Source organism: Pseudophryne corroboree, chromosome 4 (genome assembly GCF_028390025.1).
Source record: "Pseudophryne corroboree isolate aPseCor3 chromosome 4, aPseCor3.hap2, whole genome shotgun sequence".
In the NCBI taxonomy this organism is placed as follows: Eukaryota; Metazoa; Chordata; class Amphibia; order Anura; family Myobatrachidae; genus Pseudophryne; species Pseudophryne corroboree.
In genome coordinates this window covers 431,907,970-431,922,937 of record NC_086447.1, presented here as the reverse complement: position 1 = coordinate 431,922,937, position 14,968 = coordinate 431,907,970, and the positions used below count along the sequence as shown (strand labels likewise).

The 14,968-nt window shown below is 40.9% G+C and overlaps 2 pseudogenes; both read left to right on the top strand.

The window, feature by feature from the left end:
* Window positions 1–3,258: 3,258 nt before the first annotated feature.
* On the top strand, window positions 3,259–3,377 carry LOC134912289 (5S ribosomal RNA; annotated as a pseudogene).
* A 6,359-nt stretch (window positions 3,378–9,736) lies between these two features.
* LOC134912288 (5S ribosomal RNA) lies at window positions 9,737–9,855 on the top strand (annotated as a pseudogene).
* Window positions 9,856–14,968: the final 5,113 nt, after the last annotated feature.

Genomic DNA, 14,968 nt, shown 5'->3' with positions numbered 1-14,968 from the left:
CATCCCAAAAGGGGAATTTCTTCGTCTTAGACGCAACTGCACAGAGGAGAAGGTGTTCAAACAGAAAAGTAGAGAACTTATGACCAGGTTACAAGCTCGGGGATACAGTAAACGCTCTCTGAAGAGAGCTCAACAATCTATTTCAAAAACCAACAGGGAATCCCTGATCTTCCAGGACAAACTCCAAGAACAAAAGGCTGACACCAAGATTCGATTTGTAGGGACCTTCTGTCCCGAATGGCGTCTACTAAAAAAGGCCATTCAGAAACATCTACCTGTCCTACATCTGGATCCAGAGTTATCACCTTTATTGGATCCCACTTTACAAATCAGTTGGAGGAGATCTAAGAACATCAAAGACACGTTGGTTCAGAGCCATTTTTCACGTGAAATGACCAAATCCAAACTCCCTAAGGGATCCTTTCCATGTGGGCAATGTAAGGCTTGCCCACAGATACAGATAACTGACTGTGTCAAGGACAGACATGGCAAGGATATTTCCATACAACACTTCTTCAACTGCGACACACAAGGAGTAGTCTATTGTCTAACCTGTCCTTGCAATCAACGATATGTAGGCATGACGACTAGAAAATTCAAAACTAGGATTTTAGAACATATGGGCTCCATTCGCAACTCATCGTCAGATCTTCAAAAAGGCAAAAAACTAACATCAGTAGCCAGACACTACCATGCTGCACATCATGACTCACCAAGTGATATGCGCGCCTTTGGCCTAGATAGGGTCCATCTAGGCATACGCGGTGGTGACTTAAGCAAAGAACTTATTAAGAAGGAAAGTGAATGGACTTTCAGGTTAGGTTGTCTCAAACCATTGGGTCTGAATGAATACATCAATTACAGTGCATTTCTGTAACCTACTTTCTATATAGCACCCATCAAGTGTCCTCGCTTCCTTCCCTTACACCCCTCAGTACACTCACATCCAGTACACCCCTATTCATAACACATCACATTCACCCTTCTTTCATCAGCACTTTCACGCCCACCTCCACCACATACTCGGCACCATCACATCCGCAGTCCATTCACATGCACCTCACATCCATCCCATTACAGTGACCCAGCAAATTCCGACATATTTCACAACCTACTAACACCTTTCCACACAGCACTCCCATTGTCAACCCACTCCTATCCCTTACATCTCCACCCCCCTTCCTCATCTCACCATATCATTATACTTCTCGCCCACACAGGATCATCACCTTCGACACCACACACACATTCCCACCACACTGCAAACCACAACACCCCAACCATATCCCAACACCCCACAATCTTAAACCCCCTCCCCCCTTCCCCCTCTCTCCCCCGCCTTTCCCCCCCCCCCCACTCCATCCCCCCCATTCCTTTCCACCTCACTCCCCATCCTTTCCATACCATCCTTTCTCACAATCATTCCCACCACTTCCATCGACGTCACTTGCATTATTAATCCAAATTAACATATTTATGAATATCCTCATGCAATGTTTACAACGTGTTTGTTTATAACTCCAGACAAGATATGCTGTCCTAACATATTTTTCCAGCAATTATCATTTAGTATACTTAAATTTAATCTATTCTTATCATCTAAATATTTCATAAACAATTTGTGAAAGCTTCAATTTTATTATTTTCATTCATTTATTCTTTTTTGCTAATTTTCCCCATTTTATTTTTATTTATTTTTATTTTTATTTCCATTTTTTCACTATGTCCACTTATATAATAAGCAAGATGCTCATTTTTTATCTAACAACCTTGTATATTTCTCACACATATTCTCTGTTTTTTCCTTTTGTGCAATGGGCCACTAATTGCAAGCATAATAGGGAACCAATACTAAACAGAACAACCGTTCCACCTGTGCAGCAATTTACAAACACAGGACACGCCTCCCTTTTGATTGGACAACGACCAGCTCCCTTGCAAGATAAAGCCTGCACTATCCCCTCTGGGAACAGGAAGTGATCAAGCCCGGTGAACGGGTGAAACTAGTTTTCCGTTCCCTACCCCCACTGCCTGGGTGTGACAGCTGATTCCGGACATCCTGAACCACGAGCCGCTCTTTCCCCAGCAGCCGCTGCATCAACCCGCCGCCGCTAGATACTGCCGCGATGGGACCAGGAACATTGTGTCTCTCTTCTCCTCAGCCAACCTGACCACGTCTCCACAATACATCAGGTACTTTGATCGGCAGTGCGGCTATAAACGAACTGCTCAGCTCCTGGGAACCAGTGTATCCTGCATCTTCAATTTGCCTGGACTTTGACACGGACATTCCGCACTCAGAAAGTATCCTGCTCATATTAGTGACTGATCGTTCCATACAATTCCGGGTAATATCTGCTCAATATCAGCATCTTTTTGCATATTTATATTTTAATAGCATTCATCAAGCTGTTTTTTGCAAGTACCCGTTTTACAGATAGTCGGCATTTAGCGGCTTAATACCACATAGGATACTGTTTAAACCTTTATTTTCAGTCATTAATATTGATCTAATCATTTGGCTGAGCAATTTATCACTATCCTCTATACTGCGTATTATATAGCATTGCTGCAGCTCTGTATAATCAACTGTTGTTCATTATCTCTTTCTCTTTTCACCTGATACCATTTTGGTACAATGTGCAATAATCTGTCAGCATCAAATTGATGGTGATGCATGGTTCCAATCAATTTAATTATCTGCTAATTGTGTACAATTGCTCTTTATCACACCAAGTACCTTTATCATAGGTACTATCAGCATCTTGCAATCATATTATATAGTATTTCTGCAGCTCTGCATACAGCGGAACACAAATAAGAAATTGTTGTTCATTTTCTCCTTCTTTTTCCACCTGATACCATTTTGGTATAATTGTAATAATCTGATAGTAGCAAATTGATGGTGATGTATGGGTCTAATCAATTTATTTGACTGCTAATTGTGTACAAATTGCTTTTTATCACACCTAGTACCTTTATCATAGGTACTATCAGCATCCTGCAATCAAGCAGCCCATTGTCTATCAACCAATCTCAAAAATTTTTTTTTACCTATCAGTATCGTTTCCTTTTCCTCACTTTATACTATCTTCAGGACTCTCACCACTGATTCAGGGGTAATTATCCCGGTCTAACGGTGGCAGCAGATCCCCTATTTTCCTCCTCCACCCATTCTCTTGTCTTTTCTTTTCTCTTATTTCTCCATTTTCGTGAACTCTCATCAGTGATTCTCGAGCCCTCGATATCTAATATTTTTTCTACTATCATACCACACTGGTAACGCCCGAATCCTTCCGATCTTGGAAGCTAAGCAGTGTAGGGCTGGGTCAGTACTCGAGTGGGAGACTCTCGAGGAATACTCAGTTTAGTAGAAATTCCTGGACGGTTTTGCTCAGCGTCTAACACTGACAGCAGATTCATCTTGCTCATTCCATCTTTAATCATCCCATCTGTCTCCTCATCATCGCTCATGAGAGAATAAAAACGCTTCAATTTTCAGGGTCTCCAGCTGTTATTATCGCACCCAGGCATTCCAGAACAATATTCAGTATTTACACTGTAATTAATTCGTTCTGTGTTCCCCCTTTCTTTTCCCCAACTCCCCCCCACCCTTCCCCCCACCCCTACCTCCAATTTTTGACAGTAAACTCTACTATTTTATCAATTATTGTTAATAAAAGTGATATTTAAAAATTCATTTATAATCTTTACTTATTGTCTCTTCTGAGACCTCTTAAACATACAAGAGTGCACCCACAAAAGAGTCTTCTTCTCTCCCTTTTGTTGTATGTCTTACCACTGACTCAGGGTGCACCACCAAACTCAAGATAACATTAGAAAACTCAGATTTTCTCGTTGTATTATGTATTTTGGTTCTAACAATATCTATTAGATACCTTACCATTCTCCAGTGCGGTATACCCCCAATACATTCATGTATTCAGTACACTGAGCCAAGACTCAGTTTTCCATACCTTGCACGGATTTATATACCTTGCTATAGGATCTCTTTCCTTTTGTATAGTAGTCGCTTCTGTTATAACAACATTCCCTTTCCTCTTTTCATTTTTTCCCCCCACTGTATATTGTTATATTCAAGGCAATGACAGCATTTTCATTAAAAACTGAACTAACATCCAAACGTAGAAACGTAGAGGAATTTGGAGATATTTTTTCAGATACCTTCCACAATCCCAGCACTCCCAAAGACTGGAAATCTGATTTATCAAAATTACAGAAAAACCTTCAAAAAAGGATTAGGCTCACCTGGGATATCACTACATTAGAAAACTACCACAAAAATAAATTATCACCCAGAGGCTTACGACCACGTATCTTCCCCTCCTTCCCTTTGGCCACAGACAACCTTAAAACTGAATGGGAAAACAGCCTATTAAAATGTTCTAATGAACTAATTCTAATCTTGATCAAACATGACAATCTGATATTAGATCAAGTAGAAAAAAATATCGAAGAATTGGGTCAAAACTTAGAAACCTGGGAGAAAGACCTATCTTTCCAAAACACATTTGAAAAATACAAGAAAGATCTGGATATATATGAAACCAATATTATAGAAAGGAAACGCACCAAATTCCTACGAGACAAAAACGACTTCTCCCTAGGAAAAATCTTTCGTTGGCATTCTCCCACTCCACGTCCTAGAGGAGGACCACCTAGAGAAGATCCGAGCTCTTCGGAATTAGAATCATCATACAGTGAAGACTCCGCCACGGAACATCCTGAAGGAAGTACCCACACCCATAGATACAACAAAAGTGAGGACCCTTTTTTAGGGAGAGGCCAACATACCAGAGGCAGAAGCAAGCCACAAGGCCGACAAGAAGGGGGGGGACGAAACACAGACAGAAACAAGCGAGATTGGACCACCCCAAGAACATCTCACTATCCGGTACGGACAACCAGGAAGTGACAACTACCGACAAATTACAAATTATCAACCTCAGTACCAAAATCATTACGGAAGATCAATTAGAGGTTCTTAGCAAGGGTCTATCTTTTTCACCCACATCACCCTTTGATAGGTTTCTGTGGGAGAAGGATCTCAGACTCTTCGGCCGCAAATTATTATTAAAAAATTTTTTTGCTAAATCCTCTGTTGACTCAAGTATTATGACTTCACTATCCAGCCATTCAGGACCTTTGGAGGATCCTAGTGTATCAATAACACCACTGACCGAAGAAGATTATACAGCTATCCAAATACTGGAGGAGCTGCATATGGAATCAGCCTCGGACATCCCTGCTTCACGAAAAATAAGACCCACATGCAAACTGAAGTCCACCTTTTTCCCTCCTGACACCAACAGCCCAGAAATCAGGGTCTTTTTGGATCTAGTCTCCAAAGAATTTGACGAGATCCAGACCAATTCTCGCAAAAGATGTCTCACCAAAAATCTCAAATACAGAGAGAGACAAGCTCTTAAAGAGATTAAAACATGGACTGACACCGTTATCAAACCCTCGGATAAGGGTGGTAACATTGTCATATGGCCCATCGCAATGTATGAAGAGGAAGCACGGAGACAACTGTTGGACACATCCTGTTATATCAGATTGCCACTTAATCCCACAATAAAATTCCACAAGCAATACATGCACATGATTACAGAGGCATTTGCCACTGGAGCTATCACACAACAAGAGGCTAAATACCTTGAGGTCTCGAATCCCAGGGTTCCTACCTTTTACTTATTGCCAAAAATACACAAGAATATCAACAAACCACCTGGGAGACCCATAGTGTCAGGGAATGGGGGACTCTTGGAAACCCCAAGCAAATTTCTGGATTTACATCTCAGAGACCATGTCATGACATTACCCTCCTACCTTAAGGACACTTCTGATCTCCTAAGGAAAATACATGACATATGTCTAAATGAGAACTGTATCCTAGTCACCTTAGATGTGGAAGCCCTGTATAGCAGTATTTCACACTCACAAGGAATACAAGCCACCAAATTCTTCCTGGATATGGAAGAAAAAAATGTATTTCATGATTTCCTATGTGAAATGTTGAGTTTTGTTCTCAATAAAAATTATTTCACCTTTGGTGACCAATTTTTTCAGCAAATTCGGGGAACAGCAATGGGTGCAGCCTGTGCACCCACATACGCCAACCTGTTCCTCGGCTGGTGGGAACAAACAATAGTCTTCAACGATGATAATCATATCTACACAAAACATATCATCAATTGGCTGAGATATATTGATGATATCTTTGTGATCTGGGAAGGAGATGAGAAACTCCTGTTGGACTTCATTAACATCCTCAATGTAAACGATTTGAACATTTTTCTCACTCACTCAATCAGCAGAGACAAGATATCTTTTTTGGACTTGAATATCTACAAGACAACAAGTGGGACTTTGGCTACAGAACTCTTTCGTAAGGATACAGCCACAAACAGTATATTGCACCAAACAAGCTCACATTTCCCACCTACTATTGAAAACATCCCAAAAGGGGAATTTCTTCATCTTAGACGCAACTGCACAGAGGAGAAGGTGTTCAAACAGAAAAGTAGAGAACTTATGACCAGGTTACAAGCTCGGGGATACAGTAAACGCTCTCTGAAGAGAGCTCAACAATCTATTTCAAAAACCAACAGGGAATCCCTGATCTTCCAGGACAAACTCCAAGAACAAAAGGCTGACACCAAGATTCGATTTGTAGGGACCTTCTGTCCCGAATGGCGTCTACTAAAAAAGGCCATTCAGAAACATCTACCTGTCCTACATCTGGATCCAGAGTTATCACCTTTATTGGATCCCACTTTACAAATCAGTTGGAGGAGATCTAAGAACATCAAAGACACGTTGGTTCAGAGCCATTTTTCACGTGAAATGACCAAATCCAAACTCCCTAAGGGATCCTTTCCATGTGGGCAATGTAAGGCTTGCCCACAGATACAGATAACTGACTGTGTCAAGGACAGACATGGCAAGGATATTTCCATACAACACTTCTTCAACTGCGACACACAAGGAGTAGTCTATTGTCTAACCTGTCCTTGCAATCAACGATATGTAGGCATGACGACTAGAAAATTCAAAACTAGGATTTTAGAACATATGGGCTCCATTCGCAACTCATCGTCAGATCTTCAAAAAGGCAAAAAACTAACATCAGTAGCCAGACACTACCATGCTGCACATCATGACTCACCAAGTGATATGCGCGCCTTTGGCCTAGATAGGGTCCATCTAGGCATACGCGGTGGTGACTTAAGCAAAGAACTTATTAAGAAGGAAAGTGAATGGACTTTCAGGTTAGGTTGTCTCAAACCATTGGGTCTGAATGAATACATCAATTACAGTGCATTTCTGTAACCTACTTTCTATATAGCACCCATCAAGTGTCCTCGCTTCCTTCCCTTACACCCCTCAGTACACTCACATCCAGTACACCCCTATTCATAACACATCACATTCACCCTTCTTTCATCAGCACTTTCACGCCCACCTCCACCACATACTCGGCACCATCACATCCGCAGTCCATTCACATGCACCTCACATCCATCCCATTACAGTGACCCAGCAAATTCCGACATATTTCACAACCTACTAACACCTTTCCACACAGCACTCCCATTGTCAACCCACTCCTATCCCTTACATCTCCACCCCCCTTCCTCATCTCACCATATCATTATACTTCTCGCCCACACAGGATCATCACCTTCGACACCACACACACATTCCCACCACACTGCAAACCACAACACCCCAACCATATCCCAACACCCCACAATCTTAAACCCCCTCCCCCCTTCCCCCTCTCTCCCCCGCCTTTCCCCCCCCCCCACTCCATCCCCCCCATTCCTTTCCACCTCACTCCCCATCCTTTCCATACCATCCTTTCTCACAATCATTCCCACCACTTCCATCGACGTCACTTGCATTATTAATCCAAATTAACATATTTATGAATATCCTCATGCAATGTTTACAACGTGTTTGTTTATAACTCCAGACAAGATATGCTGTCCTAACATATTTTTCCAGCAATTATCATTTAGTATACTTAAATTTAATCTATTCTTATCATCTAAATATTTCATAAACAATTTGTGAAAGCTTCAATTTTATTATTTTCATTCATTTATTCTTTTTTGCTAATTTTCCCCATTTTATTTTTATTTATTTTTATTTTTATTTCCATTTTTTCACTATGTCCACTTATATAATAAGCAAGATGCTCATTTTTTATCTAACAACCTTGTATATTTCTCACACATATTCTCTGTTTTTTCCTTTTGTGCAATGGGCCACTAATTGCAAGCATAATAGGGAACCAATACTAAACAGAACAACCGTTCCACCTGTGCAGCAATTTACAAACACAGGACACGCCTCCCTTTTGATTGGACAACGACCAGCTCCCTTGCAAGATAAAGCCTGCACTATCCCCTCTGGGAACAGGAAGTGATCAAGCCCGGTGAACGGGTGAAACTAGTTTTCCGTTCCCTACCCCCACTGCCTGGGTGTGACAGCTGATTCCGGACATCCTGAACCACGAGCCGCTCTTTCCCCAGCAGCCGCTGCATCAACCCGCCGCCGCTAGATACTGCCGCGATGGGACCAGGAACATTGTGTCTCTCTTCTCCTCAGCCAACCTGACCACGTCTCCACAATACATCAGGTACTTTGATCGGCAGTGCGGCTATAAACGAACTGCTCAGCTCCTGGGAACCAGTGTATCCTGCATCTTCAATTTGCCTGGACTTTGACACGGACATTCCGCACTCAGAAAGTATCCTGCTCATATTAGTGACTGATCGTTCCATACAATTCCGGGTAATATCTGCTCAATATCAGCATCTTTTTGCATATTTATATTTTAATAGCATTCATCAAGCTGTTTTTTGCAAGTACCCGTTTTACAGATAGTCGGCATTTAGCGGCTTAATACCACATAGGATACTGTTTAAACCTTTATTTTCAGTCATTAATATTGATCTAATCATTTGGCTGAGCAATTTATCACTATCCTCTATACTGCGTATTATATAGCATTGCTGCAGCTCTGTATAATCAACTGTTGTTCATTATCTCTTTCTCTTTTCACCTGATACCATTTTGGTACAATGTGCAATAATCTGTCAGCATCAAATTGATGGTGATGCATGGTTCCAATCAATTTAATTATCTGCTAATTGTGTACAATTGCTCTTTATCACACCAAGTACCTTTATCATAGGTACTATCAGCATCTTGCAATCATATTATATAGTATTTCTGCAGCTCTGCATACAGCGGAACACAAATAAGAAATTGTTGTTCATTTTCTCCTTCTTTTTCCACCTGATACCATTTTGGTATAATTGTAATAATCTGATAGTAGCAAATTGATGGTGATGTATGGGTCTAATCAATTTATTTGACTGCTAATTGTGTACAAATTGCTTTTTATCACACCTAGTACCTTTATCATAGGTACTATCAGCATCCTGCAATCAAGCAGCCCATTGTCTATCAACCAATCTCAAAAAAATTTTTTTACCTATCAGTATCGTTTCCTTTTCCTCACTTTATACTATCTTCAGGACTCTCACCACTGATTCAGGGGTAATTATCCCGGTCTAACGGTGGCAGCAGATCCCCTATTTTCCTCCTCCACCCATTCTCTTGTCTTTTCTTTTCTCTTATTTCTCCATTTTCGTGAACTCTCATCAGTGATTCTCGAGCCCTCGATATCTAATATTTTTTCTACTATCATACCACACTGGTAACGCCCGAATCCTTCCGATCTTGGAAGCTAAGCAGTGTAGGGCTGGGTCAGTACTCGAGTGGGAGACTCTCGAGGAATACTCAGTTTAGTAGAAATTCCTGGACGGTTTTGCTCAGCGTCTAACACTGACAGCAGATTCATCTTGCTCATTCCATCTTTAATCATCCCATCTGTCTCCTCATCATCGCTCATGAGAGAATAAAAACGCTTCAATTTTCAGGGTCTCCAGCTGTTATTATCGCACCCAGGCATTCCAGAACAATATTCAGTATTTACACTGTAATTAATTCGTTCTGTGTTCCCCCTTTCTTTTCCCCAACTCCCCCCCACCCTTCCCCCCACCCCTACCTCCAATTTTTGACAGTAAACTCTACTATTTTATCAATTATTGTTAATAAAAGTGATATTTAAAAATTCATTTATAATCTTTACTTATTGTCTCTTCTGAGACCTCTTAAACATACAAGAGTGCACCTACAAAAGAGTCTTCTTCTCTCCCTTTTGTTGTATGTCTTACCACTGACTCAGGGTGCACCACCAAACTCAAGATAACATTAGAAAACTCAGATTTTCTCGTTGTATTATGTATTTTGGTTCTAACAATATCTATTAGATACCTTACCATTCTCCAGTGCGGTATACCCCCAATACATTCAACATTAGAACAGCAACATTGGTCCGTCTCCATGGAAATAAGGGGGAGGAGTTATGACGACTTTCTGAAGTCTCCAATAGAAAATGATTATCGGACCGTCTCCATGGAGACGAAGGGGGGGGAGTCACAACCACCAGGACGGGAACAGCAACGCACAGCTGCGATCATTCAATAGGTAATAGGACGACCTGATTGGAGGAGGGTAGTTTAAATATCTACCATACAGGGACTAACACACTCAGCACCTTGAAAAAGACCCGTGTAAAGGGTTGAAACGCGTTGGTGGGGACAACAGCGGTGACGGAAGGGTCTGCACTTTGCCAGGAGGAGTCAGAGGTCCAGCCAGCGAGTCCGGGTCGCAGAACTGGTTTCACATCTTCTGTCTGATTTCCATGGAATTCTGGTAATTAAGCCAACCATACCTCCACCTAAGCTGTTTTCCAAGAACTCTGAGTGTTCCATTTGGGGAGGAGGACGTGGTGTTTTTAAGGATTGTTACATGCATGTTTTACACTTTTAGCTGGTAATTGCTTTGAATTCTCCATTCAGGATTTCCTGAGGGAGATTGTTTTATTCATTTGAAAATTACAGAATTTTTCAATAAATTGTATTACACTATACAATTTTTCTTTCTGTTATATTAACACACGACACAATGGGAGGATTTCTTCTGATGGGAACGGTTTGAGAAGATACTTGAAAAGAGGAAGAAGACAGACCTCACACCCTGAGATTTCTGCCCCATTTCAAGATACATTAAGGAACGTATATAAATCCTATCTATATAGTTGGCGCCTATAAGATATTGCAATTTTTCTTTACACATATACTGCACATTGGGGATTGTGGAGAAGGTCTCCGTTTGCTTTATTTCAGTGGGCTGCCGCTATTGTGCGCACATTAGGACTCACCACCCATTATAATCACATATACATTTTTTCTCCATTTGGGGGTCTAAAAGTGCAGCATGTTTAAATACAGAGAAAATAGAAAATTAACATTGGATAAGTTATTTAGGAATGAGGGCAACCATATAGAACTCTTAAATGAAAGTTTAGAGGATATAATGAGGAAATTAGAAAGAACCTTACTCAGGGAGAATAGAGTGTGGAGGGAGACTGTCACCCTTGAAAAATATATTCTCAATCAGATTATACCGAGGGGTCTGCAGATACACAAAAAAGCATCCTTTGAGACAGCATCAGAAAAATTCAAAGAAGATTGGGAGAAAATTATCAATGATTGCTCCTTTTCTCTCATGGCCTTAATTATAGAGGAACGTAAAAGGGAGTTAGCAAAATTGGAGGAAGAGATAATCATATATAGAGATCTCACCACTCCCTTTAAAGACATGAATGAATTTAAGGAATTGGAGAATAGAATAGAATGTGCCATTAAGAAGAATGAAAAAACACTCATAGACAGAAAGGTCAGGAAGTTCATCAGAGACAAGAAAGAGTCGGCTGTTAGTGACTCGAGAGAAGTAGTGTCTGAAGACTTGGGATCAGATGAAGATGACCCCATATCCCCATTAAATCACACCATCAGACAACCAATAACCCCAAAGAGGGGACATATACATTGGGAAGCACCGAAATTAGAATGGGATACAGTAAGGGATCGTAGAATCAGGCACAGGACACCAATGGAGAGATATCCCGAAAGGGGAGGACGTCCCACAAGGAATGAACCTTATAGGAATTATGTCAGGCCTGACACGAGACAAAGAGAGAGGAATGAGCAACCTTATCGGAAGGAAGGAATGGCATGGAGGGACAGTGCTCCAGATAGACATAGGATCCGCAATCATGACTATAGATTTGATAGATATGAAGACAGGAACAGGTTTGAACCGCTTCAGAAATTCAGAGAAAGATCGCCTTTTTTAGGGGATGGCAACAGGAGGCATCCATACAGAGATTGAACCATAAGACACAAAGGGGAAAAAGGGGAGGGTTGAAAGCAAAAAAAGAAAGAAAAAAAGAATGGAAGAAAAGAATCCTTAACAAGAAGAAGAACATCAATAATGAAAAAGCCTCAATTTCAACAGAGAGGGAAATAGAGAAAGTAAAGATTTTCAATCTAAGCAGGCATACACTAACAGACGCTGAGACCAGCGTACTGGGAAAAGGATTAAAATATGCCCCAACATCAATGCTCAATAAGTTTTCGGTGTTTGTTGATGTTAACAAATTCATACGAAAACTATGCATAAATTTTTTTTTCTTGTCCAAAGAAACTGATTCCATGGAGGAGCTGGAATCCCCAGAATCTAATGCCACCCCCTTTAGACCCAAATCAATCTTTTTCCCTTCGCATATAAAGGGTAGCTACATCGATACATTCTGCACTTTGGTACAGGATGATATCAGGAAGATTGACAACAAAGGCATCAAACATAATCTGACAATGAAGGAACGAAAAACCTTAAAAGATCTCAAGGTGAACACAGAAATAGTGGTCAAGCCTGCGGACAAGGGGGGAGGCATAGTGGTCATGGACACAATTTGGTATGAAAGCGAGGTCCATAAACAACTGAATGAGGGATGCACCTATCAGAAGCTAAGGAGCGATCCCACGAAGAGGATAATGGGAGAACTACAGAACCTTATTGAAAAATATAAACAGAAGGGAATCCTGGAAGAAAGAGAACAAAAATTCATCTGAAACCCAGAACCCATGACACCGGTACTGTACATTCTTCCGAAAATCCACAAGGACCCAATACAACCACCAGGTAGACCCATAGTGTCCGGAATCGACTCTATCACCGCCAATATGTCAGAATATAAAGACCACTACCTACAACCCCTTGTACTTCTGAACAAATCTCATGTCAAAGATACTAAAGATGTACTTAGGTCCCTTCCTACCATAAGATGGGAGGAGGAATGCATACTGGTCACAGGGGATGTAAAATCCCTGTATACAATCATTGACCACACTGCAGGCCTAAATGCGGTTACCAAATACTTAACAACCAGTAACATCAAGAAAGGTCTCCAAGAATTCCTAATTGAGGGAATTACATTCATCTTAAACAATAACTATTTTATGTTCGCGGGAGACTTTTTCCTGCAGAAGGTTGGCACAGCCATGGGCACTGGGTTCGCCCCCAGTTACGCAAACATCTTCATGGGACAATGGGAACTCGATCACATCTGGAGCAACAATCCCTTTGGGGCGAACCTAGTGTCCTGGATTAGATATATAGATGATGTGCTATTTATATGGAAAGGAGGCATAGAACTCCTCAACGAATTTTTTGTCTATCTTAACATGAATGATTTGAACATACAATTTGCATTCGAAAGTAGCACTAAATCAATCCATTTTTTGGATTTAACCATCTATGTAGACAACGGAACATTAAAATCAAAGACATATACTAAACCAACTGACTCTCAGGTATACATCAATCCCACCAGCTGCCACCATAGCAACTGGCTAGACAGTATACCTGGGGGACAACTTAAACGCATTAAGCGGAATTGTACGGATGGAAATATATATCAACAACAAGCGGACCAACTTACGTCCAGATTTAGAAAAAGCGGATACGCTCCAACAATAATAAACAACGCCATGGACACAGTAAACTCCCTGGATAGGGGGCAATTACTAGAGGATTCAAGAAAGGACCATTTAGAAGGACAAGAGAAATTCCAATGGGCATTCATCACAGGGTTCAACTCCCAGCACAAGGCAGTGGAGAAAACCTTCCACAAACATTGGGGAATCCTCAAAAAGGACCCCATTCTGGGCAAGATCATACCAGAAAAACCAGCCTTCATTTATAAGAAAGCCGCCAACATAGGTAATAAGGTGGTAAGAAGTATGCACTCAGGGGCACCAGTAAGGAATAGCATTCGGACCATAGGATTCCATCGGTGCGGAAGCTGCCTTGGATGTAGGAATATAAGTAGCGAACAAAGGAAAATTGAGAAAATAGAGCTGAATGGGGTTGAGATGAAAATAGAGAAATTTATGACGTGTAACAGCAGGAACGTCATATACATAATAGAATGTTCCTGCAAATTGGCTTATGTGGGCAGAACATCTAGGCCATTAAAAACCCGGTTGGGGGAACACCTCCGGAATATAAAGAAAGGCCTTGACACACACTCATTGTCCAGTCACTTCAAAAGCAAACACAATTGTTCCATTGATCATATTATAAGGTTTGCTGGAATTAAATTGGTAGAGGGACATTGCCGAAAAAGGGACATAGGGACACAATTGGCAAAAATGGGATTGCGCACAATTTACGAACTGAATACTCTGAAACCAAATGGACTCAATTCGGATTTTGAGCTAAAATGGTTCCTATGATGAGGTAGGGAGTAACGGAAAATATGACAAATTTATAACATCAAAACGACATTTAAACCCACCTCTTTACAAAGAAATATAGTTGCCCCATATGAAGTATACTGTTTACATGTACATCTTCTAATTATGCAGTGTATAACACACTTTCATTCTTTTTTGTTTGAGGTGAAAACTGTCCAAAGCATCTGTTTCATAAGATTTGTGATTGGGAACAGATGGCA